This window comes from Hypanus sabinus, chromosome 18 (genome assembly GCF_030144855.1).
Source record: "Hypanus sabinus isolate sHypSab1 chromosome 18, sHypSab1.hap1, whole genome shotgun sequence".
In the NCBI taxonomy this organism is placed as follows: domain Eukaryota; kingdom Metazoa; phylum Chordata; class Chondrichthyes; order Myliobatiformes; family Dasyatidae; genus Hypanus; species Hypanus sabinus.
This window is the reverse complement of record NC_082723.1, coordinates 66,168,694-66,195,332: the sequence shown is the minus strand read 5'-3', so window position 1 is coordinate 66,195,332 and position 26,639 is coordinate 66,168,694. Positions and strand designations below refer to the sequence as shown.

Sequence of the window (26,639 nt, the reverse complement as noted above, 5' to 3'; positions counted from 1 at the left end):
AACCTTCAAGAGGAGAGACTATACTTGATTTGGTATTGGGAAATGAACCTGGTCAGGTGTCAGATCTCACAGTGGGAGAGCATTTTGGAGATAGTGATCATTATTCTATCCCCTTTACAATAGCATTGGAGAGAGATAGGAACAGACACGTTAGAAAAGCGTTCAATTGGAGTAAGGGGAATTATGAGGCTATCAGGCAGGAAATTGGAAGCTTAAATTGGGAACAGGTGTTCTCAGGGAAAAGTACGGAAGAAATGTGGCAAATGTTCAGGGGATATTTGTGTGGAGTTCTGCACAGGTACGTTCCAATGAGACAGGGAATTTATGGTAGGGTACAGGAACCATGGTGTACAAAGGCTGTAATAAATCTAGTCAAGAAGAAAAGCTCACAAAAGTTTCAGAGAGTTAGGTAATGTTAGAGATCTAGAAGATTATAAGGCTAACAGGAAAGAGCTTAAGAAGGAAATTAGGAGAGCCAGAAGGGGTCATGAGAAAGCCTTGATGGGCATGATTAAGGAAAACCCCAAGGCATTCTACAAGTATCTGAAGAGCAAGAGGATAAGATGTGAAAGAATAGGATCTATCAAGTGTGACAGTGGAAAAGTGTGTATGGAACCGGAGGAAATAGCAGAGGTACTTATTGAATACATTCCTTCAGTATTCACTATGGAAAAGGATCTTGGCGATTGTAGTGCTGACTTGCAGCAGACTGAAAAGCTTGAGCATGTAGATATTAATAAAGAGGATGTGTGGGGCTTTTGGAAAGCCTCAACTTGGATAAGTCGCCGGGACCAGATGAGATGTACCCCAGGCTACTGTGGGAGGCAAGGGAGGAAATTGCTGAGCCTCTGGTGATGATCTTTGAATCATCAATGGGGACTGGAGAGGTTCTAGAGGATTGGAGGGTTGTGGATGTTGTTCCTTTATTCAAGTAAGGGAGTAGAGATAGCCCAGGAAATTATAGACCAGTGAGTCTTACCTCAGTGGTTGGTAAGTTGATGGAGAAGTTCCTGCAAGACAGCTTTTAAGAACATTTGGAGAGGTATAATGTGATTAGGAATAGTCTGCATGGCTTTGTCAAGAGCAGGTCGTGCCTTATGAGCCTGATGGAATTTTTTGAGGATGTGATTAAACACATTGATGAAAGAAGAGCAGTAGATGTAATGTATATGGATTTCAGCAAGGCATTTGATAAGATACCCCATGCAAGGCTTATTGAGAAAGTAAGGAGGCATGGGATCCAAGGGGACATTGCTTTGTGGATCCAGAAAAGGCTTGCCCACAGAAGGCAAAGAGTGGTTGTAGACGGGTCATATTCTGAATGGAGGTCGGTCACCAGTGGTGTGTCTTGGGTGTCTGTACTGGGACCCTTACACTTCGTGATTTTTATAAATGACCTGGATGAGGAAGTGGAGGGATGGGTTAGTGAGTTTGCTGATGACACAAAGGTTGGAGGTGTTGTGGATAGTGTGGAAGGCTGTCAGAGGTTACAACGGGACATTGATATGATGCAGAACTGGGCTGAGAAGTGGCAGATGGAGTTCAACCCAGATAAGTGTGAAGTGGTTCATTTTGGTAAGTCAAATATGATGACCGAATATGGTACTAATGGTAAAACTCTTGGCAGTGTGGAGGATCAGAAGGATCTTGGGGTCTCAGTCCATAGGAATCTCAAAGCTGCTGTGCAGGTTGACTCTGTGGTAAAGAAGGCATACGATGTTTTGGCCTTCGTCAATCATGGAATTGAGTTTAGGAACCCAGATGTAATGTTGCAGCTATATAGGACCCTGGTCAGACCCCACTTGGAGTACTGTGCTCAGTTCGGTTTGCCTCACTACAGGAAGGATGTGGAAGCCGTAGAAAGGGTGCAGAGGAGATTTACAATGATGTTGCCTGGATTGGGGAGCATGCCTTATGAGAATAGGTTGAGTGAACTCGGCCTTTTCTCCTTGGAGTGACGGAGGATGAGAGGTGACCTGATAGAGGTGTATAAGATGATGAGAGGCATTGATCATGTGGATAGTCAGAGGCTTTTGCCCAGGGCTGAAATGGTTGCCACAAGAGGACACATGTTTAAGGTTGTGGGGAGTAGGTACAGAGGAGATTTCAGGGGTAAGTTTTTTACTTAGAGAAGGGTGAGTGCGTAAAATGGGCTTCTGGCAACGGAGGTGGAGGTGGATACGATCAGGTCTTTTAAGAGACTTTTAGGTAGGTACATGGAGCTTAGAAATATAGAGGGCTATGGGGAAGTCTAGTAATTTCAAAGGTAGGAAGGTTCAGCACAACTTTCTGGGCCGAAGTGCCTGTATTGTGCTGTAGGTTTTCTATGTTATTATCCACTGTTCTTTATCTCACCATTGCAGCATCTATTGTATTTCCCTTTGCTTTGTACCTCACAGTTCCATCATCTGCAGTATCGTATTTCTCTTGATCCTTGTCCCTCCAACGTTCCTCTATCTGCGGTATTGTATAATCACCTGTCTTGTACCTCACCATTGAACTATCTGCAGTATTTTGCTCCTCATCTCCCTGGTTCCTCTGCCTGTTCTGCCTTGTACCTCAGTATTCCAGCATATGTACATCTTCTCTCCTTAAAATCACATCCTTCCAGTTTCTATGACATTGTGCTGCCCTGTGCTTTGTACCTCACCATTCCTGTATCTGCAGAACTGTGGTTCTCCTCAGCCTTATATCTCACCGTTGCTGCATCTGCAGTATTGTACCTTTCCTGTGCCTTAGACCATAAGAGATGGGAGCAGAATTAGGCCATTCAGCCCATTGAGTCTGCTCTGTCATTCCATCATGGCTGATCCTGCAACCCCCTCAACTCCATACAACTGCCTCCTTGCCATATCCTTTGATACTCTGACTCATCAGGAATTTATCGACTTCTGTTTTAAACATACCCATGGGCTTGCCCTGGACCATCTATGGCAGAGCATTCCACAGTTACACTGTGCTCTGCAACCTGTAAATTTCAATTCTGTCATCTTCTGTAAGTGGGTTTGAAAGTCCTTCCCGTGTGCATATGGGTTTGTTCCGGGGAGCTGCAGTTTGCTCCGATAGTCCAAAGACGTACTGGTTAGAAGTTAACTGATTATTTTAAAGCATCCTATGATTGGGTCAGAGGTAAGTTAGTGGATTCCTGGACAGCATCATTCCCACAATCCTGATTGAAAAGTTACAGAACCTGGGTCTCTTTACCTCCCTCTGTAACTGGATCCTTGCCTTCCAAACCAGTAGGGTACAATATGTACGGATTGGTGATAACATATCCTCCTCACTGACGATCAACACTGGCGCACCTCAGGGGTGTGTGCTTAGCCCACTGCTCTACTCTCTCTATACCCATGACTATGTGACTAGGCTTAGCTGAAGCATCATCTATGGTGCAGATAGTGGTATTGTGCAGATGCTGGTATTGTGAGGTACAATGTACTAGAGACATACAATACTGCAGCTGTGTCAGCTGAAATAGCTCAGTTGGGAGAGTGTTCAGCTGAAGATCTGTAGGACCCTGGTTCAATCCTGGGTTTCGGCACTGGGATTTATTTATTGGCATAGCTCGGGGTGTTGGAATTAAGAGTTCGATTCCGGCGACCTCTGTAGGTAGGTTTGTATTTCCCATGTGCACATGAGTTTCCTCTGGGTGCCCCTTTTTCCTCCCACAGTCCAAAGGTGTACTGGTTAGGAAGTTAATTGGTTATTTTAAACCATACCACAAAGGGTGTCACAGCTTGGTGAGCTATATCTCCCAAGAATGTAAAATAAATAATATTCTGTAATGGTAAGGGACGAGGGGCTGAAGAATCAAATACTGCAGATATAGCAACAGTGAGTTACAAAGCACAGGTGTAATGCAATACTGTAGATACAACAATGGTGAGTTACAGGCAGAGGAGAACTACAATTGCACAGATGCAGGGACGTTGAGTTACAAAGCCAATGATATACAATACTGCAGATGCAGGAACTGTGAGTAACAAAACACAGGGAAAGAATGCCAGTGATACTGGAAAGGTGATGTCTAAAGAACTACAATACTGCAGATACTGGAATGGTGAGACCATGCAGAGCTGCCTTAATGACTATTGCCCGGTAGCACTCACATCTACAGTGATGAAATACTTTTGAGAGGTTGGTCATGACTAGACTCAACTCCTGCCTCAGCAAGGACCTGGACCCATTGCAATTTGCCTATCACCACAATGGGTCAATGGCAGATGCAATCCCAATGGCTCCGCATATAGCCTTAGCTCACCTGGACAATACTAACACCTACGTTAGGATGCTGTTCATCGAATATAGCTCGGCATTTAATACCATCATTCCCACAATCCTGATTGAAAATTTACAGAACTTGAGTCTCTTTACCTCCCTCTGTAACTGGATCCTCGCCTTCCAAACCAGTAGGGTACAATATGTATGGATTGGTGATAACATATCCTCCTCACTGACGATCAACACTGGTGTACCTCAGGGGTGTGTGCTTAGCCCACTGCTCTACTCTCTCTATACCCATGACAGTGTGGCTAGGCATAGCTCAAATACCGTCTATAAACTTACTGATGATACAGCCATTGTTGGTAGAATCTCAGATGGTAACAAGAGTGAGGTATGCCATACAGTGGAGTGGTGTCGCAGCAACAACCTGGCACTCAACGTCAGTAAGACGAAAGAGCTGATTGTGGACTTCAGGAAGGGTAAGATGAAGGAACACACACCAGTCCTCATAGAGGGATCAAAGTGGAGAGAGTGAGCAGCTTCAAATTCCTGGGTGTCAAAATCTCTGAGCACTTAACCAGGTCCCAATATATCGATGCAGTTATAAAGACGGCAAGATAGTGACTATACTTCATTAGGAGTTTGAAGAGATTTGGTTGTCAACAAATACACTCAAAAATTTATATAGCTGTACCGTGGAGAGCATTCTGACAGGCTGCATCACTGTCCGGTGTGGGGGTGGAGGGACTGAGCTACTGCAAAGGACCAAAAGGGGGTTGTGAATTTAATCGGCTCCGTCTTGCGTACCAGCCGACAAAGTACGCAGGACATCTTTAGGGAGCGGTGTCTCAGAAAGGCAGCGTCCATTATTAAGATCATCCAGCACCAAGGACATGCCCTTTTCTCACTGTTACCATCAGGTTGGATGTACAGAAACCTGAAGGCACACACTCAGCAATTCAGGAACAACTTCTTCCTCTCTGCTATTCATTACTTGATGGCCATTTAACCCGCGAATACTACCTCACTGTTTTCCTATACATTATTTCTGTTTTTGCACGATTTTAACCTATTGAATATATGTGATACAGTAAATCGACTTATCTATCTATTTATCTATCTATCTATTTATTTATGTATGTATGTATGTATGTATGTATGTATGTATGTATGTATGTATGTATGTATGTATTTTCTTCTTCTGCTTCTATGTTATGTATTGCATTGAACCGCTCCTGCTAAGTTAACAAATTTCAGGACACATGCCGGTGACAATGAACCTGATTCTAATTCTGAGATACTGGAAGGGTGAGGGTTAAGGAACTACAATACTGCAGATACTGGAATGATGAGGTACAAGACAGAGGTGAACCACAAAAATGCGGATATATCAGCCGAAATAGCTCAGTTGGGAGAGCGTTAGACTGAAGATCTAAAGGTCCCTGGTTCAATCCCGGGTTTCGGCACTGCTACATATTTATTGTCACCACGATAGCACAGCATTTAGTGTGACAATATTGCAGCTCGTAGAGTCAGAGTTTGGAATTCAGTTGTGGCATCCTCTGTAAGTAAGTTTGTACGTCCTTCCCACGTACACAGTCCCTCTGTCCACAGCCAGACTGGTTCGTAGGTTAATTGTACTTTTTAAACCGTACCACAATTAGGTTACCGTTAAACCGATGGATTCCTGGGTGGCACAGCTACTTTGGCTGATATATCTGCATTAACTCACCTTTCGAGTATCTGTATTTCCCCTGTGCTTTAAACCTCACTGTTGCTGTATCTGCAGTATTGTACTCCTCCACTCCCTCATCCTGGACCATTACAGAATATTATTTATTTTATTTGATTGAGAGATCTAGTGAAGAACAGGAACTTCTGGCCCACCAAACTGTGCCGACCTGGAACCCCCTGATTTAACCACACTAAAGTGGGGCCCAATAAATAAATCCCAGATCCAAAACCCAGGATTGAACCAGGGACCTTTAGATCTTCAGTATCACGCTCTCACAACTGAGCTATGTCAGCTGACACAGCTGCAGTATTATTATTCTCCACTGTTCTTTATCTCATCGTTCCATCATCTGCAGTATTCTATTTTCCCTGTGCTTTGTCCCTGCAACGTTTCTCTATCTGCGGTGTTGTATACTCATCTTCCTTGTACCTCTCCATTGAACTATCTGCAGTATTTTGCTCCTCCTCTGCCTGGATCCTCACCGTTGCTGTATCTGCAGCATTGTGGTTCTGCTCTGCCTTGTACCTCAGTATTCCAGCATATGTAGATCTTCTCTCCTTAAAACCTCATCCTTCCAGTATCTGTGACATTGTGCTTCCCTGTGCTTTGTACCTCACCATTGCTGTATCTGCAGAACTGTGGTTCTCCTCAGCCTTATATCTCACCGTTGCTGCATCTGCAGTATTGTACCTTTCCTGTGCCTTAGACCATAAGAGATGGGAGCAGAATTAGGACATTCAACCGATCGAGTCTGCTCTGTCATTCCATCATGGATGATCCTGCATCGCCCTCAACTCCATGCACCTTCCTCCTTGCCATATCCTCTGATGCCCTGACCGATCAGGAATCTATCAGCTTCTGCTTTAAACATACCCACGGGCTTGTCCTCCACCACCTGTGGCAGAGCATTCCGTGGAATCACTGCTCTCTGGCAACCTGTAAATTAACCTTCTGGGAATCTTGCTTGAGGACTCCTAAGTTCGTCTGTACCTCTGATGTTTGAACCTTCTCCCCGTTTAGATAATGGTCTGCACTATTGTTCCTGCTTTATATCATTGGCTAGTTTGCCCTCATTTACAGTTGTGACATTACCCTTATTACATTCCTTTTTCAGCTCCCTGTGCAATCACAACTCCACACCTTGGCTACTATTTGGAGGCCCATACAGTATATGATTCCCACAACGTTTTTTTCTATCCTTGCAGTTTGTTGCCCCCACCTGCAAGATTCAACATTCTCTGACCCTATGTCACCTCTTTCTAAAGATGTAATTCCATCTTTTACCAACAGAGCCACACCACTGCCTATGCTTTACTGCCTGTCCTTTTAATACAAAGTTTATCCTTTGATGTTAAGCTCGCAACTTTCACCTTCTTTCAGCAACAACACTGTGATGCTCACAACTTCATACCGACCAACTGTGCAACACGTTCATCCAGTTTATTCCAAATGTTAAGCGCATTTTAATACAGCTCCTTCAGTCCTGCATTCTACACCCTTTTGCCTCTGTGGTACAAATGAACACTTTGCTCTGTCTGCATTTGTCCTTCCTTACAGTCATGTTACACCCATCCATCTATTTGCTGGCTTATCCTCAGCTCCATCACACTGCTACCCATTCCCCACCATTTTAATTTAAACCACTTCCAACAGCTCTAGTGAACCTGCCCACAAGAATATTGGTCCACCTCGGATTCAAGTGCAACCTGCCTCTTTTGTGCAGTTACATCTGCTGCAGAAGAGGTCCCAATTATCCAGAAATCTGAATCCCTGCCTCCTGATCCAATTCTTCAATCACTCATTTCTCTGTCCACTCATTCTGTTCCTATTCTCAATGTCATCTGGCACAGGCAGCAAGCTGGAGATTAGTACCCTTGAGGTCTTCCTTCGCAGCCTCCTTCCTAACTCCCTGTAATCTGCTTTCAGGACCTCCTCCCTTTTCTACCGATGTTGTTGGTACCAATTTGTACCACGACCTCTGGCTGCTCACCTTCTCAGTTCAGAAACATCACAGACCCTGGCACCTGGGAGGCAAACCACCATCTGTGTTTCTTTGTTGCATCCACAGAATCACCTGTTTGTCCCCCTAACTATAGAGTCCTCAATTACAGCTGCCATCCTTGTCAGTTCCCCACCCTCCTGAGACACGGGGCAGACTCAGTGCCAGAGTCACATCCACTGTTGCTTCTGCCACGGAGCTTCCACCCAGATGGCCCGTCCAGCCCACCCAGCTGTGCCAACCAAGAATCCACTGATTTAACCCTAACCTAATTGTGGTATGGTTTAAAAATAAAAATAACCTACGAACCAGTCTGGCTTTGGACAGAGGGACTGTGTACGTGGGAAGGACGTACAAACTTACTTACAGGGGATGCCACAACTGAATTCCACCTCTGACTCTACGTACTGAAATAGTGTCACACTAACTACTATGCTATAGCGAAGCCAATCCTGATACCCGGGATTGAACCAGGAACCTTTAGATCTTCAGTCTAACGCTCTCCCAACTGAGCTATTTCGGCTGACACAGCTGCTGTATTGTTATTCTCCACTCTCGTGTACCTCACCATTGCAGCATCTGCAGTATTGTATGTCTCCAGTACATTGTACCTCACAATTCCAGCATCTGCACTGTTGTATTTCCATGTACTTTGTACCTCACTGGTCCGTCATCTGCAGTATTGTTGTTTGACTGTGCTTTAAAACTCTCTATTCTTGTGTATGTGGTATTTTATTTCTCCTCTGCCTTGTACCTCACTGCTCCAGCATCAGTGGTATTGTATTACCCCGTGCTTCCTACCTCATCTTTCTGGACTCTGCAGTATTGTATTTCTCCTGTGCTCTGAGCCGCAACATTCCAGTAAATGTGGAATTGTGATTCTCCTCTGCCTTAACCTCACCATTCCTGTATCTGCGGAATTGCATTACTTCTGTGCATTGTAACTCACCATTCTTGTATCTGCGGTATTGTGATTTATCGCTCCCTCGTCCCTCACGGTTACAGAATTTTAGTTATTTGATTTTATTGAGAGAGACCAAACTCTGCCAACCAGGAACATTCTGAATTAACCATAATTTTTAAATCCCTTTTAAAAATAACTATTGAACTACTAACCAGTCTGTCTTTAGACTGTGGGGTGAACCCAGAGCACCCAGAGGAAGCCCAGGAGCAAATGAGAAGTTCATACAAACTTGCATACAGAGGACGCCACAGTTGAACTCTAAACTGTGCTGCCCCTAGCTGTAAAAGTGTCACATCAACTGCTATGTGACCATGCGGCCTAATAAATAAGTCCCAGTGCCAAAACCCGGGATTGAACCAGGTACCTTTAAATCTTCAGTCTCATGCTCTCCCAACTGAGCTAGTTTGGCTGACATATCTACAGTATTGTTGTTCTCCACTCTTGTGTACCTCACCATTGCAGCTTCTGCAGTATTGTATTTCACTGTGCTTTTAACCTGACCATTCCTCTGTCTGCGGTATTGTACACTCCTCTGCCTCGTACCTCACCTTTGCTGTATCTGCGGTGTTGTAGTTCTCCTGTCCCTCGACCCTGACCAGTACAGAATATTATTTATTTTATTTTATTCAGAACTACAGTGCAGAACACGCCAGTCCGGCCTACCAGGCTGTGCAATCGATGGATTCATGCCAGCCGCCTAGGAATCCACTGATTTAAGTCTAACCCAATCATGGGATGGTTTAAAATAATCAGTTAAACTTCTAACCAGTACATCTTTGGACTATCGGAGCAAACTGCAGCTCCCCGGAACAAACCCATATGCACATGGGAAGGACTTTCAAACCCACTTACAGAGGACGTCTGAACTGAACTCTGAAATCAAATGAGCCTCAATAGTGTTGCTCTAACTGCTGTTACCATGGTGTCCAATAAACAAGTCCCAGTGCTGACACCCAGGATTGAACCAGAGACCTTTAGATCTTCAGTCTAACGCTCTCCCAACTGAGCTGTTTCAGCTGACACAGCTGCTGTGTCATTTCTTACAAAATTTTTTACAATTTTTATTGTCATTTTCCTCTCTTGTGTACCTCACAATTCCAGCATCTGCACTGTTGTATTTCCACGTGCTTTCTACCTCACCAGTCCATCATCTGCAGTATTGTTGTTCTACTGTTTTTTAAAACTCTCTATCCTTGTGTATGTGGTATTTTATTTCTCCTCTGCCTTGTACCTCACTGCTCCAGCATCAGTGGTATTGTATTTCCCCGTGCTTCGTAACTCACCTTTCTGGACTCTGCAGTATTGTATTTCTCCTGTACTTTGAGCCTCAAGATTCCAGTAAATGTGGAATTGTGATTCTCCTCTGCCTTGTACCTCACCATTCCTGTATCTGTGGAATTGTTTTACTTCTGTGCTTTGTAACTCATTGTTGCTGTATCTGTGATATTGTAGTTCTCCTCTGCCTGGCTCCTCACTGCTCCAGCATCTGTAGTATTGCTCCTCCTCCACTTTGTACCTCACCGTTGCTGTACCCATGTTATTATAGCTTTCCTGTGCCTTTAACCTCAACATCACTGTATCTGCAGAATTATATTTCTCCTGTGCTTTGTACCTCACAGTTGCTTCATCTGTGGCATTGTACCTTTCTCGTGCCTGGTAACTCACCATTGCTTTATCTGCAGTATTGTAGCTTTCTTGTGCTTTATAACTCACCATTGCTTTATCTGCAGTATTGTAGCTTTCTTGTGCTTTGTAACTCACCATTGCTTTATCTGCAGTATTGTAGCTTTCTTGTGCTTTGTAACTCACCATTGCTTTATCTGCAGTATTGTAGCTTTCTTGTGCTTTGTAACTCACCATTGCTTTATCTGCAGTATTGTAGCTTTCTTGTGCTTTATAACTCACCATTGCTTTATCTGTGGTATTGTAGCTTTCTTGTGCTTTGTAACTCACCTTTGCTGTATCTGCAGTATTGTAGCTTTCTTGTTCTTTGTAACTCACCATTCCTGTATCTGCAGAACTGTGGGTTCTACTCAACCTTGTACCTCACCAATGCTGTATCTGCAGTATTGTACCTTTCCTAAATCTGAGACCAGAAGAGATGGGAGCAGAATTAGACCATTCAGCCCCTCGAGTCTGTTCTGTCACTCCATGGCTGGTCCCCCACAACTCCATGCACCTATCACCATATACTTTGATGCCCTGACCGATAAGGAATCTATCAACTTCTGCTTTAAACATACCCACGGGCTTGTCCTCCACCACAGTCTGTGGTAGAGAATTTCACAGATTCACTGCTCTCTGAGAACCTGTAAATTTATCTTCTGGGAATCTTGCACGAGCACTCCCAAGTCTCTTTGAACCTCTGACATTTGAACCTTCTCCCCATTTAGATAATTATCCACAATATTGTTCTTGCTTTATATTATTGGCTAGTTTGTTCTCATTTACAATTGTGGCATTACCTTTATTACGTTCCTTTTTCAGTTCCCTGTGCAATCGCAACCCAACATCTTGGCTACTATTTGAAGGCCTACATATGATTCCCACAATGTTTTTTCACAAGTTGCTAACCACATGCACAAAGATTCAACATTCTCTGACCCTATGTCACCTCTTTCTAAAGATGTAATTCCATCTCTTACCAACAGAGGCACACTACCGCCTATCCCTTCCTGTCTGTCCTTTCCGTACAAAGTTTATCCTTTGATGTTATGCTCCCAACTTTGATCTTCTTTAAGCCACGACTCAGTGATGCCCACAACTTCATGCTGACCGATCTCTAATTGCGCCACGAGTTCACTGTCACTTCCCCCATGTAGATCCTGCCCCCCCTCCCCCAACAGTAATCAAATGTAGTATTTATTATTGAAGGGGCCGGCCACAGATGCACTCTCCATTATCTGTAGTTCTCCCTTCCCTCTCCTGACAGTCACCCATTTAACTGTCTCCTTACCCTTGGGGTAACTACTTTCCTGTAGCTCTTGCCTATCGCTGCTTCACTTTCCCTAATAAGCTGAACGTTGTTGTGAAGCAGCTCCAGTTCCCTAACACAGTCTCTCAGGAGCTGCATCTCGATGCACCGGGTGCAGATATGGCCACTGGGGAGGCAGGTAGTCTCGTGGAAATCCCACATCTGGCACCCAGAACAGGACACTGGCCCTGTAGACATACTCCCTATTCTCTCCAGATTTCAATAATAAATGAGTGAGATTACCTACATACCTTGCTTCTGCCTGTTCTTGCTGAAGCCCTGTTGAGCTAAAGCCTTACCACTCTGACTCAGACCACTCTGATGATGACTGCTCCATTAGACAGGACGCTTCTTTTATGCAGACTGGGTTTTTAAAGCTTTTTCCAGGACTTGCTTGGGAATGTTTCCACTGTATGTACACAGTACTCCAATCAACAAATCCCACCAAGGAAACGTCATGCTTTTTAAAGCACTTCACCTGGTCCCTCATCATTACACAATATTATTTATTTTTATGCGAGATACGGCTTACTAAGGAACAAGCCCACCAAGAGACACCCAGGAACCCTAACCTAACTGTAGTGCAGTTTAACAAATACATACAACCTTTGGAGAGGCTGTGTACAAGAGAAGGATGTACAAACCCTCTACATACAAAGGGTGCCACATTCTGATGCTGCCAAGTCCCAGTGCTGAAACCCGGGACTGAACCGGGACCTTTAGATTTTCAGTCTACCACTCTCCCAACTGAGCTATTTCTCTGACATATCTACAGTATTGTGGTTCTCTACTGTCATGTACCTCACCATTGCAGCATCTGCAGTATTGTATTTCCCCGTGCTTTTAACCTGACTGTTCCTCCATCTGCGGTATTGTACACTCCTCTGCCTTATACCTCGCCATTGCTGTATCTGCGGTTTTGAAGTTCTCCTATCCCTCGACCCTCACTATCACAGAATATTATTTATTATATTTTATTGAGACCTACAGCGCACAACAGGCCCGTCCAGCCCACCAAGCTGCACAACCCCTCAATCAGGTTAGGGTTAAATTGGTGGATTCATGCCACCCAGTTGTGGGATGCTTTAAAATAATCAGTTCAACTACTAACCAGTACGTCTTTGACCTGTGGGAGCAAACCGCAGCTCCCCGGAACAAACCCATATGCACATGGGAAGGACTTTCAAACCCACTTACAGAGGACGTCTGAATTGAACTCTGAAATCAAGTGAGCTGCAATAGTGTTGCCCTAACTGCTGTTACCATGGTGTCCAATAAACAAGTCCCAGACACCTGTAAGTCCCAGACACCTGTATTTTGGTGGTATTTTGGCTGATCGATCTGCATTACTTTACTTTATTGTCACTAAACTGTTGATAGTAGAGCATACAATCATCACAGTGATATTTGATTCTGCGCTTCGTGCTCCCTGAAGTACAAATCCAAGTAAATATAATAAAAAATGTAAATTATAAATCATAATTAGAAAATAGAAAATAGATACGGCCTACAATTATGGTGTCATCAGCAAACTTATATATTGAGTTTGATGGAAACTTGGCTACACAATCATGTGAGTACAGCAGGGTGCTGAGTACACAGCCTCGTGGGGCACCGGTGCTCAGAATGATTGTAGAGGAGAGCTTGTCCCCTATTTTTACAGCCTGGGTCCTGTCTGTGAGGAAGTTGAAGATCCAGCTGCAGATTACCTCACTGTTCCAGTATCTGTATTTCCCCTCTGCTTTAAACCTCACTGTTGCTGTATCTGCAGTATTGTAGTGCACCACGCCCTCATCCCTCACCACTACAGAGTATTAGTTATTTTATTTTGTTGAGAGATAGAGCACAGAACATGCCAGTCTGGCCACCCAGAAATCGACCGATTTAACCCTAACCTAATTATGGTCTGGTTTAAAATTACAATTAACGTGTAGAGTGAACAAATACAGTGATCCAGTGAAGAACAGGCACTTCTGGCCCACCAAACTGTGCTGGCCAGGAAACCCCTGATTTAACCATGCCCTAATCATGTGATGATTTAAAATACCAATTCACCTACTAATCAGTACGTCTTTGGACCGTGGTACAAAACCAGAGCAGCCGGAGGAAACCCACGTGCATAATTTAGTTAATTACAATTACAAATTCACACAAGATGTTGCAATTTGACAACACAAGCTGTAATAGAGTCACGCTAAAGTGGGGGCCAATAACCATGTCCAAGTGCTGAACCCCAGGATTGTACCACTGACCTTCAGATCTTCAGCCTAACGCACTCCCGACTGAGCTATTTCGGCTGATACAGCTGCAGTATTGTTATTCTCCACGGTTCTTTATCTCACCATTGCAGCATCTGCAGTATTATATTTCCCTTCTGCTTTGTACCTCACCGTTCCATCATCTGCAGTATTATATTTCTCTTGAGCCCTGTCCCTCCAATATTCCTCTATCTGCAGTATTGTATACTCACCTGCCATGTATCTCACCATTGAACTATCTGCAGTATTTTGCTCCTCCTCTGCCTGGTTCCTCACCATTGCTGTATCTGCAGCATTGTGGTTCTGCTCTGCCTTGTACCTCGGTATTACAGCATATGTAGATCTTCTCTCCTTAAAATCACATCCTTCCAGTATCTATGACATTGTGCTGCCCTGTGCTTTGTACCTCACCATTCCTGTATCTGCAGAACTGTGATTCTCCTCAGCCTTCCATCTCACCATTGCTGCATCTGCAGTATTGTACCTTTCCTGTGCCTTAGACCATAAGAGATGGAAGCAGAATTTGGCCATTCAGCCCATTGAGTCTGCTCTGTCATTCCACCATGGCTGATATTGCATCCCCTTCAACTCCATACACCTGCATCCTTGCCATATCCTTTGATACCCTGACCAATCAGGAATTTATCAACTTCTGGTTTAAACATACCCACAGGCTTGTCCTGCACCATCTGTGACAGAGCATTCCACAGATTCACTACTCTGTGGCAATCTGTAGATTAATCTTCGGGAATCTTGCACGAGGGCTCCTAAGTACCTCTGATGTTTGAACATTCTCCCCATTTAGATAATGGTCTGCACTATTGTTCCTGCTTTATATCATTGGCTAGTTTGCCCTCATTTACAGTTGTGACATTACCCTTATTACATTCCTTTTTCAGCTCCCTGTGCAATCACAACTCCACACCTTGGCTACTATTTGGAGGCCTATACAGTATATGATTCCCATAATGTTTTTTTTACCCTTATAGTTTATTGACCCCACCTGCAAGATTCAACATTCTCTGACCCTATGTCACCTCTTTCTAAAGATGTAATTCCATCTCTAACCAGCAGAGTCACATCACTGCCTTTGCCTTCCTGTCTGTCCTTTCAATACAAAGTATATCTTTTGATGTTCAGCTCCCAACTTTGACCTTTCTTCAACAACAACTCAGTGATGTCCACAACTTCATACCGGACAACTGTGCCCCAAGTATAATAAAGAGCACATTTTAATACAGTACCTTCTGTCCTGCATTCTACACCCTTGTGAATTTTGCCTCTGTGGTACAATTTAACTCTTTGCTGTCTGCATTTGTACCCAATTACTGTCTTGTGCTTGCTTACATTCATGTTACACCCATCATCTACTTGCTGGCTTATCCTCAGCTCCATCACACTGGCTCCATTCCCCACCATATTAGTTTTATTACAGCTGCCATCCTTGTCAGTTCCCTACCCTCCTGAGACACGGGGCCAGACTCAGTTCCAGAGTCATATCCGCTGTTGCTTCCCCGAGGGAGCTTTCCATCCTCCCAGCCCCCTGCAGTTCTCAAAATGGAGCATTTATCTTTGAAGGGGTTGGCCACAGGGGTGCTCTCCACTATCTGAAGTTCTCCCTTCCCTCTCCTGACAGTCACCCATTTATCAGCCTCCTGTAGCCTTGGGGTGACTTCCTCCCTGCAGCTCCTATCACTTCCTCAAATTCCCTAATTACCCAAAGGTCAATGTGCTGCAGCTCCAGTTCCCTAACACGGTCTCTAAGGAACTGCATCTCGATTCACCAGCTGCAGCTGTGGCCATCGGGGAGCCTGGGAGACTCACGGAAATCCCACATCTGACACCCAGAACAGAAATCCGAGTCTGTAGACATGCCCAATAATCTCTCAACAATTAAATGAACAAAAAACAAGAAGTAAGAAATGAATTTACCTACTTATCTTGCTCCCAGCTGTTCTTGCCAAAACCCTGTTGAACCAAAGCCTTACCACTCTGACTCAGAACACTCTGATGATGACCGCTCCACTAAACGGGACCCCTCTTATATGCAGACTGGGTTTTTAAACTTGCACGAGGACACTTCGACCACATCTGCACATTACTACAATCAACAACTCCCACTGAGAAAATCCTCCCGATTTTTAAAGCTCTTTGCCTCATCCCTCACCACTACAGAGTATTAGTTAATTCATTTTGTTGAGAGATAGAGCACAGAACATGCCAGTCCGGCCACCCAGAAATCCACTGATTTAACACTAACCTAATTATGGTCTGGTTTAAAAATACAATTAACCTTCTAACTATACTATCTTTGGAGGGACTCTGTACAAGTGAAGGACATATAAACTTATGTACACAGGATGCCACAAATGAACTCTAAAACTCTGAAGCCCCAAACTGCAATAGTGTCACAACAACTGCTATGTGACCATGGGGCCCTATAAATAAGTCCCAGTGTCAAAACCCAGGATTGAACCAGTGTCCTTTAGATCTTCAGTCTAACACTCTCCCAACTGAGCTATTTCAGCTAATATATCTGTCAGAATGTGGCTCACCTCTGTCTTGTACTTCACCGTTGCAGGATCTGCAACATTGTACACTCCTCTGCCTTGTCCCTCACTATCCCTGCAACTCCTCTACGTAAAACCTCATCCTTCCAGTATCTATAACATTGTACTTCCCTGTACTTTGTACCTCACTGTTCCTTTATCTGTAGAACTGTGGTTGTCCTTCACCTTGTACCTCATCATTGCTGCATCTGCAGTATTGTACCTTCTCTCTGCCTTAGACCATAAGAGATGGGAGCAGAATTAGGCCATTCAGTCCTATGCTATTGGTACCAATATGTACCACGACCTCTGGCTGCTCTCCCTCCCATTTCAGGATATTGTGGAATTGTTCAGAAACATCACGAACACTGACATCTGGGAGTCAAACTACCATCCGTATTTCTTTGTCACGTTCATAGAATCATCTGTCTGTCCCCCTAACTATAGAGTCCGAATCACTGCTGCCATCCTTGTCAGTTCCCTACCCTCCTGGGCCACAGGGCCAGACTCAGTGACAGAGGCATGGCCACTGTCACTTCCCCCATGTAGATCCCCCCCCTCCCCTCCCAACAGTACTCAAATGAAGTATTTATTCTGAAGTGGCAGGTCACAGGGGTGCTCTTCAATGTATAAAGTTCTCCCATCCCTCTCTTGACAGTCACACATTTATCGATCTCCTGTAGCCCTGGGGTGACTACCTCCCTGTAGTTCCTGTCTATCACTGCCTCACTTTCCCTAACAAGCTGAAGGTCATTGAGCTGCTGCTCCAGTTCCCTTACACAGTCTCTCAGGAGCTGCATCTCGATGCACCAGGTGCGGATGTGGCCACTGGGGAGGGTAAGCAACCAGTACAGAACATTGGCCCTGTAGACATACCTCCTACTCTCTCAACAGTTAAGTAAGATCTGGAATTCTTATTTAAGTAAGGAGTAAGGACTGAACTTAACTACTTACGTTGCTTCCACCTGTTCTTGCGAAAGCCCTGTTGAGTCAAAGCCTTACCACTCTGACTCAGACCACTCTGATGATGACTGCTCCATGAGACAGGACACTTCTTTTATGCAGACTGGGTTTTTAAAGCTTTTTCCAAGACTTGAATGGGAATGTTTCTACTGTATGTACACAGTACTCCAATCAACAAATCCCACCAAGGAAAACAATCTGCTTTTTAAAGAACTTCACCTGGTCCCTCACCATTACACAATATTATTTATTTTATTGAGAGATACAACCTACCAAAGAACAAGCCCACCAATTGACATCCAGGAACCCTAACCTAACTGTAGTTCAGTTTAACAAATACATACTACTTTTGGAGAGACTGTGTACAAGAGAAGGATGTACAAACCCTCTACGTACAAAGGGTGCCACACTCTGATGCTGCTGTATGACCATGAGGCCCAATAACCAAGTCCCAGTGCTGAAACCCGGGACTGAACCGGGACCTTTAGATTTTCAGTCTACCGCTCTCCCAACTGAGCTATTTCTCTGACATATCTACAGTATTGTGGTTCTCTACTGTCATGTACCTCACCATTGCAGCATCTGCAGTATTGTATTTCCCCGTGCTTTTAACCTGACTGTTCCTCCATCTGCGGTATTGTACACTCCTCTGCCTTATACCTCGCCATTGCTGTATCTGCGGTTTTGAAGTTCTCCTATCCCTCGACCCTCACTATCACAGAATATTATTTATTATATTTTATTGAGACCTACAGCGCACAACAGGCCCGTCCAGCCCACCAAGCTGCACAACCCCTCAATCAGGTTAGGGTTAAATTGGTGGATTCATGCTGCCCAGTTGTGGGATGCTTTAAAATAATCAGTTCAACTACTAACCAGTACGTCTTTGGACTGTGGGAGCAAACCGCAGCACCCCGGAACAAACCCATATACACATGGGAAGGACTTTCAAACCTACTTACAGAGGACGTCTGAACTGAACTCTGAAATCAAATGAGCCTCAATAGTGTTGCTCTAACTGCTGTTACCATGGTGTCCAATAAACAAGTCCCAGTGCTGACACCAGTATTTTGGTGGTATTTTGGCTGATCTATCTGCATTACTTTACTTTATTGTCACTCTAATCATGTGATGATTTAAAATACCAATTCACCTACTAATCAGTAGGTCCTTGGACCGTGGCAGGAAACCAGAGCAGCTGGAGGAAACCCATGTGCAAAGTGGAAGGAATTACCAACTCACTTACACAGGACATTGCAATTGAACTTCAAACTCCGACCTCCAACAACATAAGCTGTAACAGAGTCACACTAAAGTGGAGCCCAATAAATAAGTCCCAGTGCCGAAACCCGGGATTGAACCAGGGACCTTTAGATCTTCAGTCTAACGCTCTCCCAGCTGAGCTATTTCGGCTGACAATGCTAAAGTATTGTTATTCTCCACTCTCGTGTACCTCACCATTGCAGCACCTGCATTGTTCTATTTTCATATAATTTGTACCTCACCAGTCTGTCACCTGCAGTATTGTAGTCCTACTGTGCTTTAAAATTCTCTATCCTTGTGTATGTGGTATTTTATTTCTCCTCTGCCTTGTACCTCACTGCTCCAGCATCAGTGATATTGTATTCCCCCGTGCTTTGTAACTCACCTTTCCAGACTCTGCAGTTTTGTATTTCTCCTGTGTTTTCAGCCTCAACATTCCAGTAAATGTGGAATTGTGATCCCCCTCTGCCTTAACCTCACCATTCCTGTATCTGCGGAATTGTATTACTTCTGTGCATTGTAACTCACCATTCCTGTACCTGCGGAATTGTATTACTTCTGTGCTTTGTAACTCACCGTTGCTTTATCTGCGGTATTGTACCTCTCTTGTGCTTTGTACCTCACTGTTGTTTTAGATGTAGTATTGCAGCTTTCTTGTGCTTTGTATCTCACCATTGCTTTATCTGTGGTATTGAGATTCCTCCCATTCCAGCATCTGCAATATTTTATTCCTCTGCCTTGTACCTCACCGTTCGATAACTGCAGTATTGTATGCTCATCTGCCTTTTTTCTCACCATTGATGTATTTTCATTATTGTGGTTCTGCTCTGCCTGGTCCCTCACTGTTCCAGCATCTACAGTGTTTTTCTCCTCCTCTGCCTTGTACCTCACCGTTGCAGTATCTGCAACATTGTACACTCCTCTGCCTTGTCCCTCACTATCCCTGCGTCTCCTCTACGTAAAACCTCATCCTTCCAGTATCTATAACATTGTACTTCCCTGTACTTTGTACCTCACCATTCCTTTATCTGTAGAACTGTGGTTCTCCTTCACCTTGTACCTCATCATTGCTGCATCTGCAGTATTGTACCTTCTCTCTGCTTTAGACCATAAGAGATGGGAGCAGAATTAGGCCATTCAGTCCATCGAGTCTGCTCTGTCATTTCCACCCTGGCTGATCCTGGATCCACCCCACCCCCCAACTCCATACACCTGTCTCCTTACCATATCCTTTGATCCCCTCACCGATTTAGATAATAGTCTGCACTATTTTTCCTGCTTTATATTATTGGCCAGTTTGCACTAATTTACAGTTCTGACATTACCTTTATTACATTCCTTTTTCAGCTCCCTGTGCAATCTCCACTCCACATCTTGGCTACTATTTGAAGGCCTACGTATGATTCCCACAATGGTTTTTCACAATTTGCTAACCCCATGCACAAAGATTCAACATTCTCTGACCCTATGTCACCTCTTTCTAAAGATGTAATTCCATCTGTTACCTGCAGTGGCACACTATCACCTATCCCTTCCTGTCTGTCCTTTCCGTACAAAGTATATCCTTTGATATTAAGCTCAGAAATCTAGACACCCAGGAATTTGGAACTGTTCACACTTTTCACTTCGGATCCCTCTATGAGGATTGGTGAGTGTTCCTTCGTCTTACCCTTCCTGAAGTCCACAATCAGCTCTTTCGTCTTACTGACGGCGAGTGCCGGGTTATTGCTTTGACACCACTCCACTATATGGCATACTTTTGTGGTTCACCTCTGTCTTGCGCCTCACGGTTCCTGTATCTGCGGGATTGTATTTCCCCTGTGCTTTAAACCCCACTGTTGCTGTATCTGCGGTATTGTACTCCTCCACTCCCTCATCCCTCACCATTACAGAATATTATTTATTTTATTTCATTGTGAGATGCAATGAAGAACAGGAAGTTCTGGCCCACCAATCTGTGCCGAGCTGGAACAGGTCGATTTAACCATACCCCAATGGTGTGACAATTGAAAACACCAACTCACCTACTAATCAGTACGTCTTTGGACCGTGGCTGGAAACCAGAGCAGCTGGAGGAAACCCATGTGCAAAATGGAAAGAATTACAAACTCTCTTACATAAGACATTGCAATTGAACTCCAAACTCCGAACTCTGACAACATAAGCTGTAACAGAGTCACACTAAAGTGGAGCCCTGTGCCGAAACCCGGGATTGAACCAGGGACCTTTAGATCTTCAGTCTAACGCTCTCCCAACTGAGCTATTTCGGCCGACACAGCTGCAATATTGTTGTTCTCCACTCTCGTGTACCTCACCATTGCAGCTTCTGCAGTATTGCATTTCCTCGCGCTTTAACCCTGACCTTTCCTCTATCTGCGGTATTATGTACTCCTCTGCCTTGTACCTCACCATTGCTGTATCTGCTGTATTGTAGTTCTCCTGTCCCTCGACCCTCACTAGTACAGAATATTATTTATTATATTTTATTGAGAGCTACAGCGCAGACCAGGCCTGTCTGGCCAGGAAGCTGTACCATCTGACAATCGGGTTAGGGTTAAATCGGTGGATTCAGGCCACCCAGGAATACATTGAGTTACCTCTAACCCAATTGTGGAATGCTTTAAAATAATCAGGTAAACTAATAACTGGTGTACGTCTTTGGACTGGAAGGAAACAGCCCGGATGGATATGCACATATGCACACAGGATGGATGTTCAAGCCCACTTACAGAGGATTTCTGAACTCTGAAATCAAATGAGTTGCAATAGTGTTGCTTGAACCGCTGTGACCATGGTGTCCAAAAAATAAGTCCCAGGATTGAACCAGGGACCTTTAGATCTTCAGTCTAACACTCTCCCAACTGAGCTATTTTGGCTGACACAGTTGTAATATTGTCGTTTTCTACTCTTGTGTACATACAGTAGAAGCATTCCAGCATCTGCACTGTTGTATTTCCATGTGCTTTGTACCTCACCATTGCGGAATCTGCCATATTATATGTCAATTGTACATTATACCTCACAATTCCAGCATCTGCACTGTTGTATTTCCACGTAATTTTTATCTCACAGGTGCAACATCTGCAGTATTGTAGTTCTACTGTGCTTTAAAACTCTCTATTCTTGTGTAAGTGGTATTTTATTTCTCCTCTGCCTTGTACCTCACCGTTCGATATCTGCAGTATTGTATACTCATCTGTCTTGATCCTTACCGTTGATGTATTTTCATTATTGTGGTTCTGCTCTGCCTGGTCCCTCACTGTTCCAGCATCTGCAGTGTTTTTCTCCTCCTCTGCCTTGTACCTCACCGTTGCAGTATCTGCAACATTGTACACTCCTCTGCCTTGTCCCTCACTATCCCTGCGTCTCCTCTACATAAAACCTCATCCTTCCAGTATCTGTAACATTGTACTTCCCTGTACTTTGCACCTCACCATTCCTTTATCTGTAGAACTGTGGTTCTCCTTCGCCTTATACCTCATCATTGCTGCATCTGCAGTATTGTACGTTCTCTCTGCCTTAGACCATAAGAGATGGGAGCAGAATTAGGCCATTCAGTCCATCGAGTCAGTTCTGTCATTTCCACCTGGCTGATCCTGGATCCACCCCACCCCCCAACTCCATACACCTGTCTCCTTACCATATCCTTTGATACCCTCACCAATTTAGATAATAGTCTGAACTATTGTTCCTGCTTTATATCATTGGCTAGTTTGCCCAAATTTACAGTTGTGACATTACCCTTATTATATTTCTTCTTCAGCTCCCTGTGCAACCCCACATCTTGGCTACTATTTAGAGGCCTACATATGATTTTCATGATGATTTTTTTACTCTTACAGTTTGTTAACCCCATGCACAAAGATTCAACATTCTCTGACCCTATGTCAACTCTTTCTAAAGTTGTAATCCCATCTCTTACCAACAGAGGCACACTACCGCCTATCCCTTCCTGTCTGTCCTTTCAATACAAAGTATATCCTTTGATATTAAGCTCCCAACAATCACCTTCTTTCAGCCACAACTCAGTGATGCCCATAATGTCATACTGACCAATCTCTAATTGTGCCACGAGTTTATCCTCATTATTCCGAATGCTAAGGACATTTCAATACAACACATTCAGTCCTGTATTCTTCACCCTTTTGAATTTTGCCACTGTGGTACTATTGAACTCTTTGCTCTGTCTGCATTTGCACCCAATCATTGGCTTGTCCTTCCTTAAATTCATGTTAAATCCATCATTTGCTTGTAAACCCGCTGGCTCATCCTCAGCTCTATCACACTGGTTCCCATGCCCCACCATGTTAGTTTAAACCGCTCCCAACAGCTCTAGTAAACTTGCCCACAAAAATATTGGTCCCCCTCGGATACAAGTGCAAACCGTCCCTTTTGTAAAGGTCACACCTGCCACAGAAGAGGTCCCAATTATCCAGAAACCTGAATCCCTGCTCTCTTCTCCAATTCTTCACCTACGTATTCATCTGCCACCTCATTCTATTCCTACGCTCACTGTCATGTGGCACAGGCAACAATCTCAAGATTACTACCCTTGAGGTCCTGCTTCTCAACTTCCTTCCCAACTCCCTGTATTCTGTTTTCAGGACCTCCTCCCTTTTTCTACCCACGTCATTGGTACCAATATGTACCACGATCTCTGGCTGCTCTCCCTCCCATTTCAGGATATTGTGGAATCGTTCAGAAACATCACGAACACTGGCATCTGGGAGTCTAACTATCATCCGTATTTCTTTGTCACATCCACAGAATCACCTGTCTGTCCCCCTAACTATAGAGTCTGAATCACTGCTGCCAACCTTGTCAGTTCCCCACCTTCCTGGGCCACAGAGCCAGGCTCAATGACAGAGGCATGGTCACTGTCACTTTCCCCATGTAGATCCCCCCCTCCCCAACAGTACTCAAATGGAGCATTTATTTTGAAGTGGCCAGTCACCAGGGTTCTCTCCACTAACTGGCATTCTCCCTTCCCTCTCCTGACAGTCACCCATTTATCAATCTCCTGTACCCTTGGGGTGACTACCTCCCTGTAGTTCCTGTCTATCACTGCCTCACTTTCGCTAACAAGCTGAAGGTCATTGAGTTGCAGTTCCAGTTCCCTTACACAATCTCTCAGGAGCTGCATCTCGATGCACCAGGTGCGGATGTGGCCACTGAGGAGGGTAAGCAACCAGAACAGAACATTGGCCCTGTAGACATTCCCCTATTCTCTCAACAGTTCAATACGATCTGGAATTCTTATTTAAGTAAGGAGTAAGGAGTGAACTTAACTAATTACATTGCTTCCACCTGTTCTTGCCAAAGCCCTGTTGAGTCAAAGCCTCACCACTCTGACTCAGACCACTCTGATGATGACGGCTCCATTAGACAGGACGATTCTTTTATGCAGACTGGGTTTTTAAAGCTTTTTCCAGGACTTGCTTGGGAATGTTTCTACTGTATGTACACAGTACTCCAATCAACAAATCCCACCAAGGAAACGTCATGCTTTTTAAAGCACTTCACCTGGTCCCTCATCATTACACAATATTATTTATTTTATTGAGAGATACAACCTACCAAGAAACAAGCCCACCAAGAGACACCCAGGAACCCTAACCTAACTGTAGTTCAGTTTAACAAATACATACTACGTTTGGAGAGGCTGTGTACAAGGGAAGGATGTACAAACCCTCTACGTACACAGGGTGCCACACTCTGATGCTGCTGTATGACCATGAGGCCCAATAACCAAGTCCCAGTGCTGAAACCCGGGACTGAACCGGGACCTTTAGATTTTCAGTCTAACGCTCTCCCAACTGAGATATTTCTCTGACATATCTACAGTATTGTGGATTTCTACTGTCATGTACCTCACCATTGCAGCATCTGCAGTATTGTATTTCCCCGTGCTTTTAACCTGATTGTTCCTCTACCTGCGGTATTGTACACTCCTCTGCCTTATACCTCACCGTTGATGTATCTGCGGTATTGTAGTTCTCCTATCCCTTGACCCTCACCATCACAGAATTTATTTATTATATTTTATTGAGACCTACAGCGCACAACAGGCCCGTCCAGCCCACCAAGCTGTACAACCCCTCAATCAGGTTAGGGTTAAATTGGTGGATTCATGCCACCCAGTTGTGGGATGCTTTAAAATAATCAGTTCAACTACTAACCAGTACGTCTTTGGACTATCGGAGCAAACCGCAGCTCCCTGGAACAAACCCATATGCACATGGGAAGGACTTTCAAACCCACTTACAGAGGACGTCTGAATTGAACTCTGAAATCAAGTGAGCCTCAATAGTGTTGCACTAACTGCTGTTACCATGGTGTCCAATAAACAAGTCCCAGTGCTGACACCGGTATTTTGGTGGTATTTTGGCTGATCTATCACCGTTACTTTACTTTATTGTCACCAAACAATTAATACTAGAGAGTACAATCATCACAGTGATACTTGATTCTGCGCTTCGTGCTCCCTGAAGTACAAATCCAAGTAAATATAATAAAAAATGTAAATTATAAATCGTAATTAGAAAATAGATACGACCGACAATTGTGGTGTCATCAGCAAACTTATATATTGAGTTTGATGGAAACTTGGCTACACAATCATGTGAGTACAGCAGGGTGCTGAGTACACAGCCTTATAGGGCATCGGTGCTCAGAATGATTGTAGAAGAGGGCTTGTCCCCTATTTTTACAGCCTGGGTCCTGTCTGTGAGGAAGTTGAAGATCCAGCTGCAGATAACCTCACTGTTCCTGTATCTGCAGAACTGTGACTCTCCTCAGCCTTCCATCTCACCATTGCTGCACCTGCAGTATTGTACCTTTCCTGTGCCTTAGACCATAAGAGATGGGAGAAGAAATAGGCCATTCAGCCCATTGAGTCTGCTCTGTCTTTCCAGCATGGCTGATCCTGGATCCCCCTCAACTCCATACACCTTCCTCCTTGCCACATCCTTTGATACCCTGACCAATCAGGAATTTATCAACTTCTGGTTTAAACATATCCACAGGCTTGTCCTGCATCATCTGTGACAGAGCATTCCACAGATTCACTACTCTGTGGCAATCTGTAGATTAATCTTCGGGAATCTTGCACGAGGACTCCTAAGTACCTCTGATGTTTGAACGTTCTCCCCATTTAGATAATGGTCTGCACTATGGTTCCTGCTTTATATCATTGGCTAGTTTGCCCTCATTTACAGTTGTGACATTACCCTTATTACATTCCTTTTTCAGCTCCCTGTGCAATCACAACTCCACACCTTGGCTACTATTTGGAGGCCCATACAGTATATGATTCCCATAATGTTTTTTTCATCCTTACAGTTTATTGACCCCAACTGCAAGATTCAACATTCTCTGACCCTATGTCACCTCTTTCTAAAGATGTAATTCCATCTCTAACCAGCAGAGTCACATCACTGCCTTTGCCTTCCTGTCTGTCCTTTCAATACAAAGTATATCCTTTGATGTTCAGCTCCCAACTTTGACCTTTCTTCAACAACAACTCAGTGATGTCCACAACTTCATACCGGACAACTGTGCCCCAAGTATAATAAAGAGCACATTTTAATACAGTACCTTCTGTCCTGCATTCTACACCCTTGTGAATTTTGCCTCTGTGGTACAATTTAACTCTTTGCTCTGTCTGCATTTGTACCCAATTACTGTCTTGTGCTTCCTTACATTCATGTT

General features: G+C 44.1%; 8 non-coding genes across 8 annotated transcripts; 1 reads left to right on the top strand and 7 right to left on the bottom strand.

Annotated features, from left to right (window-relative positions):
- Nucleotides 1–5,617: 5,617 nt before the first annotated feature.
- Nucleotides 5,618–5,690, top strand: trnaf-gaa (transfer RNA phenylalanine (anticodon GAA)). The gene has a single exon. It is a non-coding gene; the product is annotated as a tRNA-Phe (tRNA).
- A 2,712-nt stretch (nucleotides 5,691–8,402) lies between these two features.
- trnaf-gaa (transfer RNA phenylalanine (anticodon GAA)) lies at nucleotides 8,403–8,481 on the bottom strand. The gene has a single exon. It is a non-coding gene; the product is annotated as a tRNA-Phe (tRNA).
- Nucleotides 8,482–9,258: 777 nt separating this feature from the next.
- trnaf-gaa (transfer RNA phenylalanine (anticodon GAA)) lies at nucleotides 9,259–9,331 on the bottom strand. The gene has a single exon. It is a non-coding gene; the product is annotated as a tRNA-Phe (tRNA).
- A 535-nt stretch (nucleotides 9,332–9,866) lies between these two features.
- trnaf-gaa (transfer RNA phenylalanine (anticodon GAA)) lies at nucleotides 9,867–9,939 on the bottom strand. Its single transcript has one exon. It is a non-coding gene; the product is annotated as a tRNA-Phe (tRNA).
- Nucleotides 9,940–16,609: 6,670 nt separating this feature from the next.
- Nucleotides 16,610–16,682, bottom strand: trnaf-gaa (transfer RNA phenylalanine (anticodon GAA)). The gene has a single exon. It is a non-coding gene; the product is annotated as a tRNA-Phe (tRNA).
- A 2,324-nt stretch (nucleotides 16,683–19,006) lies between these two features.
- Nucleotides 19,007–19,079, bottom strand: trnaf-gaa (transfer RNA phenylalanine (anticodon GAA)). The gene has a single exon. It is a non-coding gene; the product is annotated as a tRNA-Phe (tRNA).
- Nucleotides 19,080–21,126: 2,047 nt separating this feature from the next.
- Nucleotides 21,127–21,199, bottom strand: trnaf-gaa (transfer RNA phenylalanine (anticodon GAA)). Its single transcript has one exon. It is a non-coding gene; the product is annotated as a tRNA-Phe (tRNA).
- A 525-nt stretch (nucleotides 21,200–21,724) lies between these two features.
- Nucleotides 21,725–21,805, bottom strand: trnaf-gaa (transfer RNA phenylalanine (anticodon GAA)). The gene has a single exon. It is a non-coding gene; the product is annotated as a tRNA-Phe (tRNA).
- Between the last annotated feature and the right edge of the window lie 4,834 nt (nucleotides 21,806–26,639).